This window comes from Medicago sativa, chromosome 8 (genome assembly GCF_051527215.1).
Source record: "Medicago sativa cultivar Bolivia chromosome 8, Bolivia_mono, whole genome shotgun sequence".
Lineage (NCBI taxonomy): Eukaryota > Viridiplantae > Streptophyta > Magnoliopsida > Fabales > Fabaceae > Medicago > Medicago sativa.
The window spans coordinates 54129409-54152795 of record NC_140756.1 but is presented as its reverse complement, the minus strand read 5'-3'; the positions used below and the strand labels follow the sequence as shown (position 1 = coordinate 54152795).

The 23387-nt window shown below is 36.4% G+C and overlaps 1 non-coding gene across 1 annotated transcript; it reads left to right on the top strand.

Annotated features, from left to right (window-relative positions):
- Positions 1 to 5572: 5572 nt before the first annotated feature.
- Positions 5573 to 5679, top strand: LOC146899561 (small nucleolar RNA R71). Its single transcript, XR_015024318.1, has one exon. It is a non-coding gene; the product is annotated as a small nucleolar RNA R71 (small nucleolar RNA).
- The last annotated feature ends 17708 nt before the right edge of the window (positions 5680 to 23387 follow it).

Sequence of the window (23387 nt, the reverse complement as noted above, 5' to 3'; positions counted from 1 at the left end):
CACTTGTTCGAATATCAAAGCTCCGCGTTCGCTTTATGAATTGATATTTGAGATGATGAATTAACTATTATCAAACCCTCCACGTTCGCTTCCACAGTTTGATAATAGTTAATTCATGTTAAAGCGGTGAATTTAGATTAGGAATTAAGGTAACATATAACTAGGGTTTAAGGCTTGGATTGATTCAGATTACGTTATTAGACTTATCTAACAATCCCAAGAGAAAGAAGTCTACTCACTCATGTTCATTGTAGACATGGGGGAAGAAGAGAGAAAACAATAAAATAAATTGCGAGAAAGTAAAGAAAAGAAAAGAATCTTTATTAAAATAATTGTACTCAAATATTCTAAAAAGAGGTGAATGTTTATGATGGAGTGCTCCTCTATTTATAGCTTTACAATTGACTTCATATCTAAGCAACTATAAGGGCTAATCAGTAAAACTACAACAGAGTAACTTGGGCTCAAAGAAAAGCAGCAAAAGAGCATCCTGGAGCGTGGCACGGCCGTGCCACATGTTGGCACGGGCCGTGCCAAGCTTCTGACTTGGTGGAGACATATTTTTGTCTCGTATCTTCGTATTTTTGCACTGTATTTGCTCCAGTCCTCTTTCTTTTGCTCCCTTCCACCATATATTGATTCCTGAAATAAAATAAAATGCAATTTAAAGTAAAAGATTCAAAAAGGAAATAAATTTGCAATAAAATAAAATCAAATCTAAATAAAGCTAAACTTAATAATGCATTAAAATAGACTAAATTATGACTCATCAAACTCCCCCACACTTGAATCCTTGCTTGTCCTCAAGCAAAAGGCAATGGACATAGCAGCAATAAAAGGATTAATCATGGCAATGCAATTGAAAACAACATGTCTCTTTGAAGGTTTTGTTTCAAGTACATTAATCACAATTTAAAACATTCCTCGTGAACCTATTCAACCCAACATCAAGTCTCAAGTGAGTGTGTGTGTGCAGTCCAACCTTTTTCTTGCTCCTGTATAAGACATATATTATGAGGAACAGGTTCTATCCTTAATGCTAAAGTAACCGAGAAAAGTCCTTTCTTCATTTCGTATAAGAGTGATGGGAATTTGGTTAAAATTAGATAAGATTAACAATTTAAGCACAAGGGGCTGCAGATGCTTAGGGGCTATCTATCCACATACGAAGTCTTTTTGGATGTAATTGTCCTTTCCCCCTAGATTCAAAATCACCCTAAGCAGTGCTGCAAAATTTTTATTTCATCTCCGCGTAGGAAGTCTTTTTGGATGTAATTGTCCTTTCCCCCTAGCACTGATGAATTTATTTTCCTCATTTGAGGGATTTGGAACTTAAGTTCAATTAGGGAGTCACCACCACAATTAGGAAGTTAGGGATTTGTCCTTTCTCCCACATGTTGGTGCCATTCTCCCGCCCCATTTAACTTTAACAATTAAGAGAATATAAGAATAAAGCACAATTGATTATTTTCCCACACAAACTTATACTACTTTTACTCTAAAGACTTTTAAGGGTCTAAGTTAACACTAAAGATAGAACGTGCTCCTTGAAATCCCTACTCATACATTTACTCAAAGATTGCAACCGGGTGCTTTTCTCATTGGAGTTTTTTCACAATAAAACAAGATGTGGGTATAGCAAGAACACAAAAAACACAAGAAACCACTTTTATGTACAAGAATCAACCTTTAAAGAAGAGACAAAACAAAAAAAAATTATGCCATATTTTACATTAAAAACAAGCTACTTATCATGCCTTTCGCTATAAAAACAAACAAAAGAATAAAGTTCAAGGGAGTTTGGAACACTACGACTCTAGACACTTTATTAGCCCCCCCCCCCCCCCCCCAACACACACACTTAGGGGAAGCATTGTCCTCAATGATTCAAAAGAAAAAAAGAAGAAGAAGAAGAAGAAGGAGTAGAAGAAGAGTAGGAGAAAGAGAGAAGAGAGAAGGGAAGAGAGGAAGAGGAAAGCTCACAATGTCTATTGAGGTCCATAAGGAGGACCTTGGAGTTGTAGGTGTTGCATCATCCGACGGAGCATCTCATTGTTTTCTTGTGTTAAGTGGTTGCCCCTTTGGACATCATTCCTTAGTCCGGAGATTTCAACACCTTGCCTTTGTTGCTCAGTGCTTATCCTTTCAACTTCATTGTGAATCCATGCCCATCTTTGATCTTCATTAAGCTCACTGGCTTCATGGCCACGATGTTCCTCTTGGTGAAAGTTAGCACCCTCTCCTTCATCAACCTCTTGCTCTTCAAGAACCTGCACATTATCATCATACAACAAATTCTCTTCCACCTCGATGGTAGTCCGAGATGGGTTAGGAAGTAAAAACATTATTGGCACATTTAGCTTAAGTTGGTAATGGAGTGGTGGACGATGTTTAATGAAATTCATAGCAATGAGGGTTTCCTGGTTAAGCCTATTATTTCCCTCAATTGGTTTGATCCCTTCATCCTCACTCACACCAAAACACCTAGCTATGTATGTAATGATGCCACCCACCACTATGTCTCCCTTACCGGCCGGTCTAGTACCTACAAAGTCTAGGTAATCAATCAAGTAGAAACAAGTGTTGACGGGGTGGTTGTAGAGCATTGCCCATAACATGAACAACTCATCGGTTCTAGTGTTTCCTAGCTCGGTTCTACCCCAAATAGTGCAAGCCATTACCCTCTGAAGGTACCTAAGTACGGGGTTGTGAATGTTGCTAGCTTTGTTTGCCCTAGGGACGTATGCGTCAAGGCCGGTGATACGTTTCCAAAAGGCAGCTGGTTCATAAGCAACCAGTTTTAGGCTAGGGTCCCAATGATCATGGATATATCCCTCATTTGCAATACCTAATGCATCGTAAAAGTGCTGAAGAGACATATTATAATCAATGTTCAATATTCGGAAGGTGATTCGATGGTTAGGGTTTTCAAAATTCAACTTATCTTTGGTAAAAACAATTGAGCTCAAAAATTCATAAGTGAAGTTCTCATAACCCCGCATAGGTTCTAACATATCAGTCCAACTTAGCCTTCCTATCAGCCTATAAACATCATCTCTAAGCCCTAGTACACTCAAATCATAAGAATCATGATATCTAGAAGGATGTAAGGGTTTAGAAATAAGAATTTTATACCTGTCCCTTTGTGAGTTGTCCTTAAACTTGATCCCATGATTCTTGACTTGTGCTTGCTTCTCTGAGGGAGGACCGGAAGAGCTTGCTGGTTCCTTACCACTTCTTCTTGAAGCCATTGACCTTGGGTGTGGATTGGTTTGAAGGTTTAGGGTTTGGGAAGATTTTTGGTGGAAAAGATTGGTTTAGGGTTGGGGTTTATGTTTGAGTAAGGTTTAGGAGTTTAGTTGTGAAGTTTGGTGATGAATTTGTGGGTTTTAGGTTAGGGTTAATGGAATGAGGGTTTTGGTGAATTATGGGTTAAGTGGATGAAAGTTGTTTTTGATGGGTGGTTTGTGTTTAGAATGAAATTTGTGATTGATTTGTGGAAAGAATTGTGTGAATTGGTGAAGTTTTGAGGGAGATATGAAGGTTTGAAGATGGGTGGTTATGGAGATTTTAAAGAGAAGTTTGAAGGATGAAAGAGGGTTTTGTTTGAGAATGAGGAAGAAGGAAAGAAAATTTTGGTGTTATAGGCTGCAGACATCGGGCACGGCCGTGCCACCTATTGGCACGGGTCGTGCCAAGTTTCTGGACTTTGGCCACCTTTTGTGTTGTAACATCTGGCACGACCGTGCCAACCTTAGCACGGGCCGTGCCAACCTTCTGGTCCTGGGGGCTTCAAAATTTTCAGTGTTTCTCGAATCACACTTGGACAATTACCTACAAAACACTTTAAAACAACGGAAAACAAACAAAACAAAAGCAATTAAATGCGTGGGTTGCCTCCCACGAAGCACTCTTTTAATGTCATTAGCTTGACAGTTAGAAAGAGTCCTTAAAATGGATCAAAGAGATCATGTTGTGTAGATGACGCTATAAAACATTCTTTCACATCATGATCTTTAATCATGCAACAAGAGTAAAGAGCGGGACCTTTCATAACATTTTCCAACTCAAAGCCTACCATTTTGTCACTCACTTGAAAGACTATCCTACCAAGTTTAACATCAATAAGAGCTCCCGCAGTCACGAGGAAAGGTCTACCTAGGATTATAGGGCGTCATCGTCCTCTTCAATGTCAACGACTATAAAATCAGTTGGGATGTATATCCCTTCTATCTTAACATTTATGTCCTCAACAAATCCTACTAGTTTCATGGTAGAACGATCAGCTAGTTTCAATTCTATCTCGGTAGGTTTCAACTCTCCTATCCCCATCCTTTTAAAGAGAGACAAAGGAAGCAAACTAACACTAGCACCTAAGTCACACAAGGCTTTGTTTATGGTTTCATTCCCAATTTCACAAGGTGTGACAAAGCTACCTGGATCCCTAAGCTTAGTGGGTGTCTTCTGAATGATTGCACTAGTGTCCTTAGCCAAAGCTATTGTCTCACTATGCTCTATAGCCTTTTTCTTTGAAAAAATTTCCTTTAAAAACTTGGCATATAGAGGCATCCTAGACAAAGCTTCTGCAAAAGGAAGTTTAATGCAAACCTTCCTAAGTATGTTAACAAATTTTTCAAACTTACCCTCCAATTTAAGCTTAGCAATATCTAATGGGGATGGAGTTTGGGTCTTATCAAGTGGTTTCTCAATTTCTACCACGGTTTTCTCACCTAAAAGCTTGACATTTTCTTTCTCAATGTTTTGAACCTTAGCAATAGTATCTCCTAACTTTCTACCCCCAAAAGATAAGACATTAACATGAGCTTTAGGGTTGGCTTCGGTTTGACCAGGAAAGACTCTCGGTGCTTGAGAAAGAGTGGACACTTATTGGGCTATTTGGGAGATTTGTGTTTCAAGCATTTTAGAGTGAGTAGAGATAGAATCAACCTTGGTATTGAGTTTGGAAAGAGAATCGTTCAGAAATCCGGTTTGGTTTTTAAGTTCTTGAAGTTGTTTATTTTGGTTGGCAATAGAATTTTCCAACAAAACTTCCAAATTGGATTTCTAAGCGAATCTTTGGTTGGTTGCATAGCCAGGTGGTGCTACTTGTCCATAGGGATTTTGATTTTTGTAAAATTTTTGATTTTGTCTCATCCCTTGGTTGTATTGAGCATAGTTCATTTGCTCAACACCATTAATAGCACTACCTAATTGACAATCAACACCAACATGACCAGTTATACCACAGATTTCACAAGAAGAAGGAGTAGAAGCAGAATTGATGGCACTAACATTGAATTTTTCAAATTTCTCCGTTAATGCATCAATTTTAGAAGCAAGGTGATCATAGTTAGAGACTTCATACATACCTGCCTCCTTTTTGGAGGATGAAGAACTAGTTATGGCTCTCTCGTCGGTCCATTTGTAATGATTTTGAGCCATGTCTTCAATCAAGGTGTATGCCTCCGTGTAGTTCTTGTTCATTAGAGCTCCACCTGCAGCTACATCAACAGACATCTTAGTGGTATAAGATAAGCCATTATAAAAGGTGTGGACTATGAGCCAACTCTCTAGACCATGGTGGGGACAAAGTCTAAGCATCTCTTTGAAACGCTCCCACGCATCATAGAGAGACTCCCCATCTTTTTGATTGAACCGAGTAATTTGGTCCTTAAGTTTAGCAGTTTTGGATGGGGGAAAGAATCGGGCAAGGAATGCTTGCCTCATTTGATCCCATGAAGTAATGGAACCGACTTCGAGGGAATGGAACCAAGCGCTAGCTCTATCCCTTAAGGAAAATGGAAAAAGATGAAGTCTTACGGCCTCTTGGTTCTCCTTCATGGTTCCACTAATTCGTAGGAAAACGGAGATGTGAAGATTGGGATCCTCGGTGGGGGATCCAGAAAATTGGTTTTGCTGCACCAGGTTAAGTAGAGCAGGCTTGATTTCAAAGTTGTCGTCCTCAACCGTTGGGTACACAATAATAGCTTGTGGCTCAGCCGTAGACGGAGTTGCATACTCTTTGAGAGTGCGATTAGCCATGATGTTATTATTTCGTGCGTCTCTCTTTCGTTTATGCAAATACCTTTAGATCTCGGGGATTAGTACAGCTCGATTTCTGGTTTTTCGCATAAAAAATTGAGAACCCAAGAAGTTAGTGATAACAGAAAAATAAGAAAATAAAATAAAAAGAAAAAGAAAAAGAAGAAGAGAGAAATCTAATCACTAAAGAAAAGTTAATTAAATTATTTAACTCCCCGGCAACGGTGCCAAAAACTTGATAGGCCAAACCGCAAGTGCACGGTCTATCGAAGTAATAGTAGTAAAATAGAGTATCGTTCCGCTAGGGAGTTGTTCAATCTAATTAACTTTAAAAGAATGATTAGAGGAGAAGAAAGTTTATAAAAGGAGGTTTAGTTGGCTGAAGGTAAATAAAAATAATATAAAAGAGCCTTGGGATCATTGGTTTGTCATAACACAATTCAACCCCCCTTCGTGTGTTTTTCTCACCTTCAAAAACCTCATTTTGACAACGTTTGTCTATTTTGTTAGAAACACATATTTTCAATCTTATAAACAAAAATCGAGGTTCCAAACTTTTATGCATCAACAAATCATGCTCACATATCAAATATTATCACAGTAGCATAAACATACCCTCATCATAACTCAATCCCGGTTAATTCCAAAAATTTACAAAGTTAATCTCTTTTTCCTTATTTTCTCAAAACAATTCATTTTCAAGGTAAGACCAAGTTATAAGATTACATACATCTTACATAATCTTTCTAAGTTCATTACTACAGAAACCAAGTCATATCCTCTAGGGTAGAGCAACGGGCGGGTTCGAACGGGTTCGGGTCCGGAAAAGTCATCCTACATGAAATCGACCTTAACTTTTTGAGACCCAATTCCGCCCATACAGATATTCGGTTTAGTCGGGTGCGGGTTGTGTCGGATGGTGGTTTAACAGTCGGATAAATACAGGTAGCATAAAGAGAAGAGGAGAGAGTAGCACAGAGAGAGTAGAAGATGGGAAAGGAGAGAGTCTTCGCTACTATTTTCGGCACCGACGCATGATGACATTTCGTCATTACGTAATTTTTATGTAATTTTGATCACATTTTGGAGTTCACAAGGCAACTTATGTTCTATGAAAAGCAGAAAAACTGAAGAAAATGCCAAGAGACAAAACGTGTCACGATTCAGATAAAACGTGACACGATTCTACAAGGCCAAAACATACATTCGACATTTAGCAATTCGTGTCACGATGTTCAAAACGTGGTACGTTTGAGGAAACCCTAATTTCCGTGGGTTGTTACACAAGGCATAAAGGTGTCACGATTTACTTAAAACGTGACACGATTAGGCGAAATTCAGAGCCTATTTATTCTAAAGTTTATTCCAAAATCAAGGGTTACGATTTGGAGAGAGCAAAATGCGATTTTGAGACTACAAGAAGGCTAGGAGGGTGATTTCTTCACTCTTTTACCAGTTCATGTATGTATTGATTCCTCTAATGATTATGTTATTTGTAAACACCATTATGAGTAGCTAAATCCATTAGAGGTTAGGTCTGAGATGATTCTTTGTAACCCTAATTGAAACATATTGTTGTGAAACTCTATTTATTGTGAATGACAATCTAGTTTTATTCAATTCAATTGTTCTTAATGCTTTTTATATCCTGATCAAATATAAACATGATTTAGTGAGAAAGAATGACTAGTGACCCTAACTTTCGACTTAGACCTAATTGAATTGTTCTAATAAACATGGTTAGTCTAGAAATGGATAATCCTTTATTAGTGATGTTAGGTTAACGTGCTTAAACCTTCAAAGATTATTAGACCACCTAAGGGATTAGGGGCTGTGATCCTAGAAGAGGGTCCTAACTCAAGGGATTGATTAGGGCTATTTTGTTAACTATAGTGGAACTAGAGAATTATTCATAAGAATAGGTGCAGTATACCAATTAGGGGAACATCGATGATTCGAAAGACCTAAACTCATCTCTCTCTCTTATTCTCAAAAACCAACTTTATTTTCTGTCGTTACTTTTCTGCAATCAAACCAATCAACTGCCTCGTGGCAAAACAAAAGAACTTTTATACATCTTATTTTGCAATGTAATTGAATTATTGAGATTAAAACTAGTCCTTGTGGGACAATATTTTTTTTACTACTTCGATAGTATTTGGTACACTTGCCAAACATCTATCAAGTTTTTGGCGCCGTTACCGGGGACTGTTGACTTATTTCAACAAGGCAATTGCGTTATAATTTAGGATTTATGCAATTTAATTTTCTGTTTTAAAAACTTTTTTTTCTTTGTTTCAGTATTCATTAATTACTTTGTATCGTGCAGTACTACTAAGGTATATTGTTTTTTATGTGACGTAGACGGAGTGCAGACGACCTAGAGTACGACTCCGAGATCGAAAGGACTACAAGAGCAAATTGGAGAGCTGTCCGGTTGTTAAGGTTGTCTCAGTCAGTTCCACCAAGTGCACACCAATAGATACCGAGTCCGACACTTACTGAATCTGAAACAATCTCATCTCCTAAATCAATCACTATGGAATATGCCGATCCACCACCGAGGCCTAAGTTGGGAGACTATGGTTTAGCTACTAACTGTGGTCGCCTAACTCATGTGTTCAGACCTGCTAATCCTGTTGCTTTCGACATCAAGGCATCAGTTCAGAACAGATTGAAGGAGAGACAGTTTGATGGGACAGAGACCGTTAGCCCTCATGAACACTTAAGCCATTTTGCTGAAACATGTGAGTTTTGTGTGCCTCCAGCAAATGTTACTGAAGACCAAAAAAAACTTAGGCTATTTCCTTTCACTTTAACCGGTAAAGCTAAGGATTGATTGTTGACCTTACCTAATGGGACCATTCAAACATGGGAGGAGCTAGAGCTTAAGTTTTTGGAGAAATTTTTCCCTATGTCTAAGTACTTGGATAAGAACAAGAAATAGCAAACTTCAGGCAAGGGGAGAATGAGTCACTTTATGATGCTTGGGAAAGATTTAACTTACTCCTGAAAAGATTCCCTGGCCATGAGTTCTTTGACAAACAATATCTCCAAGTCTTCACTGAAGGGTTAACACATCACAACAAAATGTTTCTCGATGCTTCAGCTAGGGGTAGTCTAAAGGTGAAAACTGATCATGAAGTCCAAACCCTTATAGAAAACATTGCCAACAATGAATACCGTGCTGATGCAGAGAAAAATAAAAGGGGCGTGTTTGGGGTGAGTGACACTACTTCAATCCAAGCCAATCAAGCAGCTATGAACAAGCAAATTGAGACACTAACTAAGGAGCTTCACGGTTTCACTATGGCCAACAAACAACAGCAAGTAGCTGCAGTCAGATGTGATTTGTGTGGAGAAGGACATGCAAATGGTGAGTGTGTACCTGAAGGATTTAGTGAGGAAGCAAACTATGTGAACTATCAAAAGCAAAACCCTTACTACAATCCAGGCTTCAATAAGCATCCCAACTTGAGCTACTCAAATAACAACACCTTGAATCCTCTGATGCCAAATCCTCAACAACAACAACAAAGAAAGCCTTCAGCTCTTGAGGAAACTATGATCAATTTCATGAAGATGACTCAAGGAAACTTTGAAGAGATGAAAAGGAGTCAAGAAGCTGGAAGAAAGAACAATGAAGCCTCAAGAAAAATGCTTGAAACTCAACTGAGGCAATTAGCTAAGCAATTGGCTGAACAAAACAAAGGGGGATTCTCAGGTAACACTAAAGAAAACACTAAGAATGAGTCTTGCAATGCTATTGAATTGAGGAGCAAAAAGGTTTTAACACATTTAGTTCCAAGAGCTCCAAAGAAAGTTGATGAAGTAGTGGAGGAGGAAGAAAAAGATGGTGAAGTTGAAAAGAATGTTGAGGATGTAGTTGAAAAAGAAATTGAACATGGTGTAGTTGAAAATTAGAGTGATCAAGGAGTAGTTGAAAATGAAAAGAAGACAAAATAGAGGGAGAAAAAAGTGAGAAATTGATAGATGAGGACTCAATTTTGAGGAAGTCTAAGAGCCAAATATTAAAGGATGGAGATAAACTATAAGTTATTCCATCTTGCGTGAAGCTTCCTTATCCTCATTTAGCCAAGAAGAAGAAGAAGGAGGAAGGAAAATTTAAAAAGTTCATGGAACTTTTCTCTCAACTTCAGGTTAACTTTCCTTTTGGTGAAGCTCTAAATCAAATGCCACTGTATGCTAAATTCATGAAGGAGCTTTTAACAGGAAGAAAAAGACCTAAAGATGATGAGAACATTGCTCTTTCCGAAAATTGTAGTGCTATTCTCCAAAAGGAACTCCCACCGAAGCTAAAAGATCCAGGTGCTTTTACTATCACTTGTTCCATTGGACCGATAGTCATTGGTAGAGCTCTACGTGACTTAGGGGCAAGTATTAATTTGATGCCCCTTTCAATGATGAAGAAGCTAGGGTGTGGTGAGCCAAAACCATCAAGAATCACCCTCACTCTAGCTGATCGGTCAATCTCTTATCCTTTTGGTGTGCTTGAGGATGTGTTAGTTAAAGTTAATGAGCTAGTGTTTCCCGCTGATTTTGTGATCTTAGACATGGCTGAAGATGAAGACATGCCACTCATTCTAGGAAGACCTTTCCTTGCAACAGGACGTGCTTTGATTGATGTTGAAATGGGCTAGCTTATGTTGAGATTCCATAATGAGCAAGTGGTGTTCAATACCTTTGAAGCTATGAAGCATCGAGCTGAAAATCCTAAGTGTTACCGGATTGATGTTGTGGATGAAATAGTTGAAGGCAACTCCCGTGAGCCTCAACCAACACAACTTATGGAAAAAACAATTGGTAACTCTATAGAGAGTTGTGACTATGATGAAGATCTTGAGGTTAAGGAATGTATCAAACAACTAGAGGCAAGCAAACAAGAGATGGAACCGGTAAAAATTGAAGAGATACTTGGTGAAAACTCAATGGGGGCGCAAACTTTGAGTGTTGAAGGAGAGAAAAATCTATTAAACAAGTGACTTCAAACACACAAAAGGGGGGTGAATTGTGATCTTTAAGAAGTTTTATAAAATAAGAACTAAAAAATATTCCTCTAGGACTGTTAAACAGGTAGGCCTTTGACAAGTTGTAACTTACTAAGCTTAGAAATTAATCTCCAGTTATCATGTCCCAACCTTCTGTGCCACATTCATTTTTTATCACTCACTGACAGAAGACAAATAACCTTCTGATCAACCAGTTCAGTGAAGTTAATTTTATAGACATTCTCTATTCTCTTTCCCTTGAATATTATGGACTTGTTATCTTTGTTGATTACTATGCAGTTGGTCTTTTCAAACATCACATCATAATCATTGTCACAAAACTGACTGATACTCAAGAGGTTATGTTCAACACCATCTACCAACCACACATTATTAATTGAGATAAAGGAGTTACCAATAGTTCCTGTACCAATGATCTTGCCAGACTGATTGCCTCCAAACTTCACATTTCCTCCTTCTTTCATTGTGAGGGTGAGGAACATAGACTTCTCTCCTGTCATATGCCATGAGCAACCGCTGTCTAGCTACTATGATTTATGCTTTTCCTTTGCTCTTAGACATATATGTAGCATTGACAATTTCAGATTTAGGTACCCATTGTTTTGTGGGTCCTTTGAGGTTAGTACTAGAAGCTTTACTCTTCACTTCTTGTACCTTGTGCTGTAAGTTTGGTAACTTCTGATTAATCATTACCTTAGGTTTAACACCTTTTGGTTTTGATTCCCCAGGAGCAACAACTGTTTTGTTCTTTCAGGACCTCACATTCAGGTTTCAACAGACTCTGAGGAACAGGTTCTGATCTCTTCAGAATCTTGAATCTTTGAAGTCTTAGAATCAGAGTTTATCATTGCCTTTGGATTAGAGTTCTTTGGCTTTGATGTAATCTTAGCCTTAGAGTTGGAAGCTTCAGGTTCTGACTGAACTTCAGTTTCAAAATTAGCACCTTCAGGTACAAAGAAGGTTTTCAATCCTTCCATGATGCATTCACAACATGCTTTAAGTCTGATTTCATTAGGTTTCCCTCCTGAAAATCCAATCCTTTTACCATTGTTTCTGTAAATGTTGTAAATCATTGAAGCAACTTTGCTTCTGTCAATACCAGATATAATGAAATCTTCAAGAGCAATTTCATGTTTACTTAAAGATTTTCCATTACACTTTTCTTGTAGCTTCTGACAAAGAAACTTGAGCTTCTCTTCATAAGTTTTACAAATGAAGTTAAAGCCTCTAAGTCCTTCTTCAGAAGCTTTCAGATCCAATAGAGTTGATTTTTGTTGTTTCATTAAATCAACATATTTTTCTTTTAAATCTTTCAACTCATTGGTTCTCAGTTCAAAATGTGTAAGGAGTTCTTTAAGAGACTCAATAAGTTCTTGTTTGGGAATTTTAGAATATACTTCATTTTCATCTTCAAAGTCTGAGTCAGGATCTGCTTTTGAAGTCACAGTAGCCACTAATCCCATAGCTACATTTGCTTCATCTCCAGCTGCTTCCTTTTCAGACCCAGATTCACTATCTAAATCTTCCCAGGTTGCCATTAAACTCTTCTTAATCTGCTTTTTGAATTTCCTTGTGTTGAAACTTGATTTCTTTGACTTATCCTTTGATTACTCCTTCTGAAGATCAGGGCAATCAGCAATGAAGTGTCCAGGCTTCTTACAGTTGAAGCATCCCTTTTGATCTTCTTTCTTGGAGCTCTTGTATCCACCTCTCTTACTCAGAAACTTCATGTTCTTCCTTTCCAGATACTCAAGCTTGTTGGAAAGCATAGCCATATTCTCAGTAGGATCTTCATCAGAGTCTCCATCAGGTGACTCATCTTCAGATTCAATAACTTTAAGAGCTTTTGATGACTTCTCTTTTGCTGGTAGAGCAATAAATTTATTCTTCTTAGTAGGCTCATGTTCATTAAGACTTATCTCATGAACTTTGAGAGAGCTTACAAGATCTCAACACTTAAAGTGTTTAAATCTTTAGCTTCCTCAATAGCAGTAACCTTTGGTCTCCATCTAGCAGGCAAGCTTCTGAGTATCTTGCTAACATGATCAGAAGCAACATAGCTCTTCTTTAGTATTTGTAGTCCAGAGACTAGGGTTTGAAACCTTGAGTACATCTCCTCAATAGTTTCATCATCCTTGATCTTGAACAACTCATACTGATGAACAAACATAAGAGTTGTTACTTCTTTGACCTTCTTGCTGCCTTCATAGTTAGAGCAGAAAGAAGCAAACATCGCTTTAGCAGTGGATTTGTCACTCATATTCATATACTCTGATTTAGGTATAGCAGTGACAAGTGCTCCTCTGATAATATGATGCTTCTTGTAAAGTTTCTTCAAAGCAGGAGTATGTTTCTTTCTGTCAACAGCTGCTCCTTCTTCATCAAGGACCAAGTCAGCAACACCATCTTCAAGTATGTCCCATAGTTCTTCATCTAAATCCATGACATAGCTGTAGAAGTTGGTTTTCCACCAAGAAAATTCTTCAGGATCTCCATTAAACTTAGGAACTTTTCCAGAGTTAGATTTCTTGTTGTCATCATAATCATATGGAACAGCATGACTGTGCGTAGGTCCAGAACTGGGGTATCACCAGACATGTTTTTCTCAGATCTTTTTCTATTACACTGTTAAGTGTTAAGACAACAGACCAATGCTCTAGATACCAATTGAAGGTGAGAAAAACACAAGAAGGGGGTTGAATTGTGTTAGCTTTTTCTTCGTTTTCTTCTAAGCTGAAAACACTTGGTCAGAAGCAGATAGAGTACTGCTTCAGAAGTGATGTTCAGAACTAACTTGCAACGGATAAAAACATAGAGAGAGAGAGAGAGAGAGAGAGAAGAAAGACACAAAACAATTATACAGGTTCCTTCCATAAACCGGAAGTAGTCCTGTCCCCCTTGCACTTCCAAGTAGAGTTCAGTATAATGTAATATATGATTACAACTGCTCATTGCTACAACTAGCAAGAGACTTCAAATGCTCAAGCACAACTGCAAGAGACTTCCTATGCTCTTGAACACAATCAATAAACTTCTATTGCTCAAGCACAACTGCAAGAGACTTCTAATCAAATAGAATTACAAAGAAAAATGTTTGAGGTTGAACACTTGATATACAATCAATGGTGTTCACAATACAAATCAGATACAAACTCTTAAAACTCTAGAATTTCTAAGATATGAACTTTTGAAACAGAAATTGTAAGTGAACTTTGAATGCGGAACAATTTCAGCAGAGTTTTGGCACTTGTAAATTGTTGTTGAGTCTGATACGAATCTCTAAGTCTTCACTCCTTTATATAGTGGAGGTAGTGGTTGTAGACTTCGTTCAATTGTACTTTGTCAACGCTTTTTGAAGATAAGCATCCAATGCCTTCAAATCCTCTCAAATTGACCGTTGCTTTACATTTCCAGTCTTCTGCAATGCTTAGACGAGTTTAAAACCATTGAACAACCCTTGAAGCTTTAAATCTTGTATCTCCTGATGAACTTCAGCTTCTGGTGATCTTCAGCTTCTGATGAGATGCTTCTGATGACGTCATCACTTCAGGAGCATTTTTGTCTTCAGGAGCACTTTTGACTTCAGGAGCACTTCTCTTCAGACGTTTTAAGCTTCCTTTTTGTTAATTCCTTAGCTCTCTTTTGTTCATCCAGAACCTATTTAAGATGTCAAATTTTGTCTATGGTCCTGTACAATTGAACAAATATTAGCTAGTCCAATTGTCAAATTTTAATACCTTGTTATCATCAAAACTCTCAAAGGTTTATTGTTAAACACATTTTGTTCCAACAGGGTAGACGTAGGAAACAAAATCGCTCGGGATGGAAAGTTGGGGGCAAACTGGGAAGGTCCATACAGAGTGAGTGCCAACACTGGAATAGGCGCCTACATCCTTGAGATTTTGGACGACCTTCCGATCCCCACAACATGGAATGTGGACAAGCTTAAACACTATTATAGATAAGTACTGATAGTTTTTGTTTCAATTATGTGATGTACTTCAAATAATTCATAGGATCCATTGTAAATCTATTTTGCGAACATTAATAAACGGGCGTTTTTCTCAAAAAGAAACACGTTTGTTGGAAGTTATTATTGATTGACAGGACCTAAAGTGTAAAATGAGGAAGAGAATCTTCAAAGGAGGGTGGATGTCAAGGCTTCTTCTTTTATGTGTAACGAAAGTCTAGCATCCATCGTGGGAGCCTCCTAAAAGGCTAGCCACCCAAGGGTAGAGTGTCTCGCCCTTAAACGCCCAGAAGAAGGAACTAAGCCTTGGTCGGACGTGCTCCCTCGAGCGACCAAAGAAAGCTCAAAGCGAAGAACGAGTATGATGCAGAATAAAAAGAAATGAAAATGCAACGCCACTCAAATACGCAACACGGCATGAAACAAGATGCATAAACGCCAGGATAAAGAATAGAGGTGCCATATAACCCTCCCGAACGTGGAATGAAATAAATATGAATAAACATGAAACGTGGCATGAAATAAAAATGCATAAACACGAAACGTGGCATGAAATAAAAATGCATAAACACGAAGAGGGAGAGGGAGGGCATAGGCAAAGCAGAATCTACATCAACTAAATAAAAGAGCTTCTTAAGCTTCTTTTCATTAAAACATTCAAATCAATAACAAGAGGAGCCGCCACAACGGAAATTACATGAAATTACAAAGGCACAAAAGGCTCTTAAGCTTCTTTTCATTAAAATAATCAAGGCGATTAAAAAGGGGGCCGTCACAACGGGATATACACAAACAAATAACACAGAGAGCACAACTAACCGCCCGGGGCGAGAACTATGTTTGGCCATGGACATGCATAATGGTTAACATTGAGCTTGAGCCAGACAAAGCCAGACACACACCCCCATCGAGGAGAAGATTCAAGTCCTTTAATATAAGGAAAGAATCCGCTGGACAACACAAACTCGCTAGGAAATAGCCTGACGCCAGCAAGCCGGACGATACTAGATAATGGGAAGAAGCACAATGAGTCCTTCATCTTAGCTACAACACCCATGATTTCAGCTACAATTTCTCGGAGCAGAACAACAGCCTTGCTCGAAATGATCCATCCTGATGTGACTTTGGCAAATTTTCGACCAACTTAGTTCTCTCTTTTTTGATGCATGTCGCCATAAACAAGTGCATGAAACCAATCACCATACGAAGACAAATGAAACGTCAAGACCCCATAACCTACAAAGGAAGCAACCATATCTCATTTGACCTAAGTAATGAATGAAAGAAGAAACTCAAAAGAGAGAAAGAAAATGTTCTCCCATAACACGTCGAGAAGAAACAATAAGCACAAGAAAAATAAGGAGAAATCCGCCTTTAAATAGCCCCTAAAGCTATTCATACTAACAGACCAAATGAAGAGTAAATGAGGATCCGCGATCTAAACGGCTGAAAAATGGCATTTGAAAAATACGAAACGCAGTCAAAGCGACGCGTGCATGGATCACCTTTCCGGGGACGCACATGCCATGAAACCGACACGTGGAAAGCAAGCTGAATGACCATCACATCATGAAAGTTTCAGTTCGAAGCATTAAATACCAACTGCATCCACCAACTCGCACGAACGCCACCTCCTTGAGCACAAAATCAACTTCCGATAAATGAAAAAACTTTAAAGGTGCCGACATTCGTAGGCACCCGATCGTACGCCTCTCTTTACAGATAAAGCCATTGCGCCTTAAAGGCATCAATGGCTTGGAGGGTAACTATTCTGGACCATTCAGAAGACCAATGACATGTCAACACGTGGCCTAACTTACACCTCCTTAAGGCTCCACGCCTAAGGGAACACGCCAACATTTGGTACACATGCAAGGATCAGGCTACACGTGTCCTCTAACCGTCCCTAATCACACGCACCAAAACCAGGAGGTAGTTATTCCCAATGTGCGCCTATATAAGTGTGGCATTGCTTCACCCTCAAGGTACGATTCAGTTTTCACAACATTTTCTACACACTTTTTCTCAAATCCACTACTACCTTGAGTGTTGGAGTGCTAACGTGCCTGCAGGCCCCTTTGTTCCACCGCGAAGACTCGTCACCGTCGTACCGGAAATCGCACTGTCACATTGGAGCACTTTCTGCCACCGTTGCCACTCAGAATTATTGTTTTTTTACACCACCCTAACACCTCCATTGATCATCCAAAGGATTAGAGTTGGTTTGTTTTAATTGAGTTGTAATTCATCTTTTTATACTGTGTTTATGTCGATCACTATGGTGAGTGATTGAGAGAAAAGTGAGAAGGGTTCTCATATTTAGGGGGAGACCTAAATAGAAAGTCACAGGTAGTATTAAGTGAAAGTCTTTGGACAAAGTTTGTCCATATAAGATTAGACGACTAATACTACTGAGAGTGGATTTCCTTTCTTGTGTGAAAGTTCTCCAAAGTCAGTGACTTTGCACCGAACTGGGTTACCAATTCTATGTGTTCTCCTTTACTGCTTTACATTTATTTATTATTATCTGTTGATTTATTACTTATACGTTATACACGTTGTCTTGGACATTGTTGTGAAGAAGATTTCCTTCTTAGACTTGGCAGGGTTTTGATGATAACAAACTCACATCACAAAAGAAGAAAAATTATGGAGGCACAAGATGAAGAATAAGAATGAAGATTAGTGCCTAGGCTTCTTGGTTATACTCTTTGTAAGTATGGCGCTTATCTTTTACTTATCATTATTAACTAATGGAATAACTTAGAATGCTCAGAAAATAATTACAAACACTTTTCTAAGTTCCCATATGAAGCAATGCCTAAAGTTCTCATGAAAATAAATCACACACTCACAATGATTTTCATTTAAATGTGATTTTGCATTAAAATAATTTTGCATGGAAAGTCATAATTATTTTTAGAAAATTGCATAATTATTTTTACCTTAAAAAGGTTTTTAGCATGCATTGTGAAATAACTTTAGTCCATCTCATTCATAATTGATTATGGATATGAAATCATTGGTTATGCCAAATAATATATGCTTCAGCGTATTTGTTTCTTATGGCTGAATGTTTCAAAAGTTAATGGCATATTTGATTTAATAGCATAATGGATTATGAGGCCAAATGATGATGCATATCATTTTTCTAAATGCTTTATCACATAATATAAGGTGCAACGTTTGGTTAATTAATTTGAGCAGCAACGGCTACCTTTTTAATTTAATTAGCAACGGCTATTTTTCATTAAATTGACAACGTTCTTTTTTTATTTAATTTGGCAGCAACTATTTTCTTTTTTCAAAAGTAGCATTGCTTCATAAACATCTTTTTAGCCTCTATAAATTCAATTGAGAATCAAAACAATTAATACACAACAACTTTCATTATCTCAATTGACATTTTCAATATCACTTGCTTTCAAACTTTCATTCAAATTGTTTGGAAAACTTTGCCTACACTTTAACATTTATTAAAAAGTTTTCTGAGCACTAAGTCCATTTGTTAATAGTGATATTGATAAAGATATACAGCCATACATTTGTTATTCTTCAATTACTTTGTTGTAAAGTTTCTTGCCATTGTTGGTGAGAATTATTGTTAAGATAGTGGGGTGCTATATTGTGATTGTTGTAAAAGGTTCTTTGATCCGGGACGATTCAAAGTCCACCAAAAGTGTTTGGTGTTTGTGGTGTATTCAAGAGAGAGAGAGTTTTTTTCTTGTGTTTATGTTAGAAAGATTGTTAGGGGGTTTTGGGGTGAGATTGCTTGTAACAAAGATTCTAACATAGTGAATTCCTTCGCGGGGTGTGAAGGGAGTGGACTGACCCTAAAGTTGAGAGGGAAACCACTATAAACTCTCTTGTGTCTTTTCTTCTTCCCTTGCTCTTTTATTTTTCTACATTTATACCTTCATCATTATTTACCGGAAAACTTATCAAGAACGCTAAACTCTGAAAAATTAACCAATATTCCTAGAAACCTAATTCACCCCTCCTCTTAGGTTACAATCTGAACTTGCAATTGGCATCAGAGCAAGAGTTAAGGTAACTTGCTCCTTTTGATCCAGGAATATGGCTTCCGCAAAACTATTTTTAGGAGAAGGTTCCGATGTCAACCGGCCACCATGTTTCACCGAAGATCATTATGATTTCTGGAAAATTAGGATGATAACGTATCTAGAAGCCCAAGGTGAAGAAATTTGGGATGCTGTCAAGAATGGTCCTTATGTTCCCACTACAATTGTGAATGGTGTGACTAGTGTCAAACCACAAACATCATGGGATGATGATGACCGCAAAAAAGTGTTATTTGATAAAAAGGTGAAGAACATTCTTCAATCCTCTCTTGGGATGGATGAGTTTTTTAGAATTTATAAATGTAAAACGGCCAAAGAAATATGGGACACTTTGGAAACAACACATGAAGAAAATGAAGAATGTGCAAACTTGACACTAATGGCGTCTCATCATTCTGATGATGAAGAAAATGAGGTTAGTGATTCTGAATTAAATTATAAATATTCTTATGAAGAATTACAAAATGCATTTAATGAATTGTATGACGAATGCATTAATCTCGCTAAAACTTGTGCATAGCAAAAGAAACAAATTGTATCTCTTGAAAGAAAAGCTTTTGATGCACAAGTAGAATTAGAAAATGTTAAAAGTTCTTCATGTAATAAATGTAAAGAAAATGAAACAAAAATTGTTGAATTAAATCAAGTGATCAAAATTTTTGAAAAAGGTCACAATGATTTAGAAGAAGTGCTTAGTAAACAAAGATATTCAAATAACAAAACTGGGCTTGGTTTTTCAAATTTTAACAAACCAAGGACAAATAAAACGGTCTTTGTTAAAGCAAGCACAATTTCCAACAATATAGAAACAAAGAAAATGCATGTGGTAAATTCTTCCAAAAGTATGAATAATAGAAATAATTCTAAAGGAAGAAATTATACTAGCAATTTTTATAAGAAAAATAATTCTAATGTTAGAAATAATTCTTCCAATGGAAATAATTCTAATTCATATCATCATGTTCATAAATTAACATGTTTCTATTGCAACATAAAAGGTCACACTCCAAATACTTGTTACATAAGAAACTTTGGTGTTCCTTATGGTGAATTTATTTGGGTAAAGAAAGGTATTAACCCACAAGGACCCAAATCACAATGGGTACCTAGAAAGTACTATTAATTGTTTTGTAGGTACTTGAAGACCATGTGCTAAAATTGTCATATTTAGATTGGGTTCTTCAAGATACAAGATCATATGATATGGTTCAAATTATGATTTTATTTGTGATTAATTAATGGCTACAACTTTGGAAGGGATGAGCACTCATATGCATATTTATTTATGACCATGATGTTGCATTTTCCATCATGACAAATTTCTTTAGGCCTGTGGTTGATTTGAACTATCAGAACCCTTTCATGAATCCTTATGAGGAATTCCGGGTAAAGTTTTTTCTTGTGGGTAAGTTTAAGGTGCATTACTGAAATTTTATGTTGTCAATTATATGCTACTTAATCTTCATGATTTTAAATGTATATAAAAAAAAAACGAAATATTTATATAACCTAACAAGCTATTTCAACATTTCTTTTAAAGTGAATATACCGTCTTTGTATGGCATCATGTGACTGAGTAAAACTGATGATCTTGTATCATATGTGTAAAATAATGTGAAGGATTGTATATTCATTATGAAGAAGATCAATTATTTTTAAATAAAATTTATTATTTCCCTTATATTACAACCTTTTGGATTTTACTCTTTTTCTTCTTTTTGATGATGTCAAAAGGGGGAGAAAGTGTATGTCTGTGTTTTGTGCTTAAATTGTTTCAGGTATCCAATTGCAAAACAAAGGGGGAGATATACAAGATAGGGGGAGTTCCATTGAGCAAACATTGTCAAAAGGATATGTTTTGTCATCATCAAAAAGGGGGAGATTGTGAAGAAGATTTCCTTCTTAGACTTGGCTGAGTTTTGATGATAACAAACTCACATCACAAAAGATGAAAAATTATGGAGGCACAAGATGAAGAATAAGAATGAAGATTAGTGTCTAGGCTTCTTGGTTATACTCTTTGTAAGTATGGCGCTTATCTTTTACTTATCATTATTAACTAATGGAATAACTTAGAATGCTCAGAAAATAATTACAAACACTTTTCTAAGTTCCCATATGAATTGCAATGCCTAAAGTTCTCATGAAAATAAATCACACACTCACAATGATTTTCATTTAAATGTGATTTTGCATTAAAATAATTTTGCATGGAAAGTCATAATTATTTTTAGAAAATTGCATAATTATTTTTACCTTAAAAAGGTTTTTAGCATGCATTGTGAAATAACTTTAGTCCATCTCATTCATAATTGATTATGGATATGAAATCATTGGTTATGCCAAATAATATATTTTTCAGCGTATTTGTTTCTTATGGCTGAATGTTTCAAAAGTTAGTGGCATATTTGATTTAAGGGTTAAATATGTTTTTAGTCTCTATAAATATGTCAACTTTTCGTTTTAGTCCCTCTAAAATTTTTCTTCAACTTTTAGTCCCTATAAAATTTTCAATCTTCACTTTTGGTTCCTCTTTTAAAGTAAACTCATATGTAAAATTCATATTATTTAATAAATTTTTTCAGAAAAATTCAAAATATTATAAGAATCACTCCAAAAAAAATTCAGAATTTTTTAACAAAACATGAATTTAATATGAATTTTTATATTTTTTACGGTTAAAAATTCATATTTAATTTGTGTTTTGTTAAAAAATTCTAATTTTTTTTAGGAAATCTTTTTAGAATATTTTACACATTTCTGCACAATTTCATTAAAAAAATACAAAAATTAAATTAAAAATAGGGACCAAAAGTAGTGATTGAAAATTTTATAGGGACTAAAAGTTGAAGGAAAAATTTAGAGGGACTAAAACGAAAAATTGACAAATTTATAAGGACCAAAAACATATTTAACCCTTGATTTAATAGCATAATGGATTATGAGGCCAAATGATGATGCATATCATTTTTCTAAATGCTTTATCACATAATATAAGGTGCAACGTCTGGTTAATTAATTTGAGCAGCAACGGCTACCGTTTTAATTTAATTAGCAACAGCTATTTTTCTTTAAATTGACAACGTTCTTTTTTTATTTAATTTGGCAGCAACTATTTTCTTTTTTCAAAAGTAGCATTGCTTCATAAACATCTTTTTAGCCTCTATAAATTCAATTGAGAATCAAAATAATTAATACACAACAACTTTCATTATCTTAATTGACATTTTCAATATCACTTGCTTTCAAACTTTCATTCAAATTGTTTGGAAAACTTTGCCTACACTTTAACATTTATTAAAAAGTTTTCTGAGCACTAAGTCCATTTGTTATTCTTCAATTACTTTGTTGTAAAGTTTCTTGCCATTGTTGGTGAGAATTATTATTAAGATAGTGGGGTACTATATTGTGATTGTTGTAAAAAGTTCTTTGATTCGGGACGATTCAAAGTCCACCAAAAGTGTTTGGTGTTTGTGGTGTATTCAAGAGAGAGGGTTTCTTTCTTGTGTTTATGTTAGAAAGATTGTTAGGGGGTCTTGGGGTGACATTGCTTGTAACAAAGATTCTAACATAGTGAATTCCTTCGCGGGGTGTGAAGGGAGTGGACTGACCCTAAAGTTTAGAGGGGAACCACTATAAACTCTCTTGTGTCTTTTCTTCTTCCCTTGCTCTTTTATTTTTCTGCATTTATTATACCTTCATCATTATTTACGGAAAACTTATCAAGAACGCTAAACTCTGAAAAATTAACCAATATTCCTAGAAACCTAATTCACCCCTCCTCTTAAGTTACAATCTGAACTTACAATTGTGTCTAACATCTGTCCTGCGCGAACGCGAATTTCAATTTCAAATCTGACATTTTTATTCCAACCTAAAGCATCATCACAAGAGAGAGTTCATTAATTCAAGTCACCGGCATATGATTCCAATTTTATCTTCTTTCTTTGTATTTTTTTTCTTGTTCTCGAAATTCCAAAATGTTTGCCAATATTTGTTCAATCTACTTTCATATGTTGAATTCTTCATGAACTCTTGCTTACATATTGTTTTAATTCTCAGGTGACTTCATCATAGTGTAATTAATTTTTGACAAAAACTTGATTCATTCTGTTACCTTGATATTTGTTTACTTGTCCATTTGGCTTTGGCTACTTTCTTTGTTAATTTATGAAATGGAAGGTGCTTAAGTTGCTTGCACCATGGATCTATTTATCATTTTAATAATTGGATTATCATAATTATTTTATTATACGTAGCGTA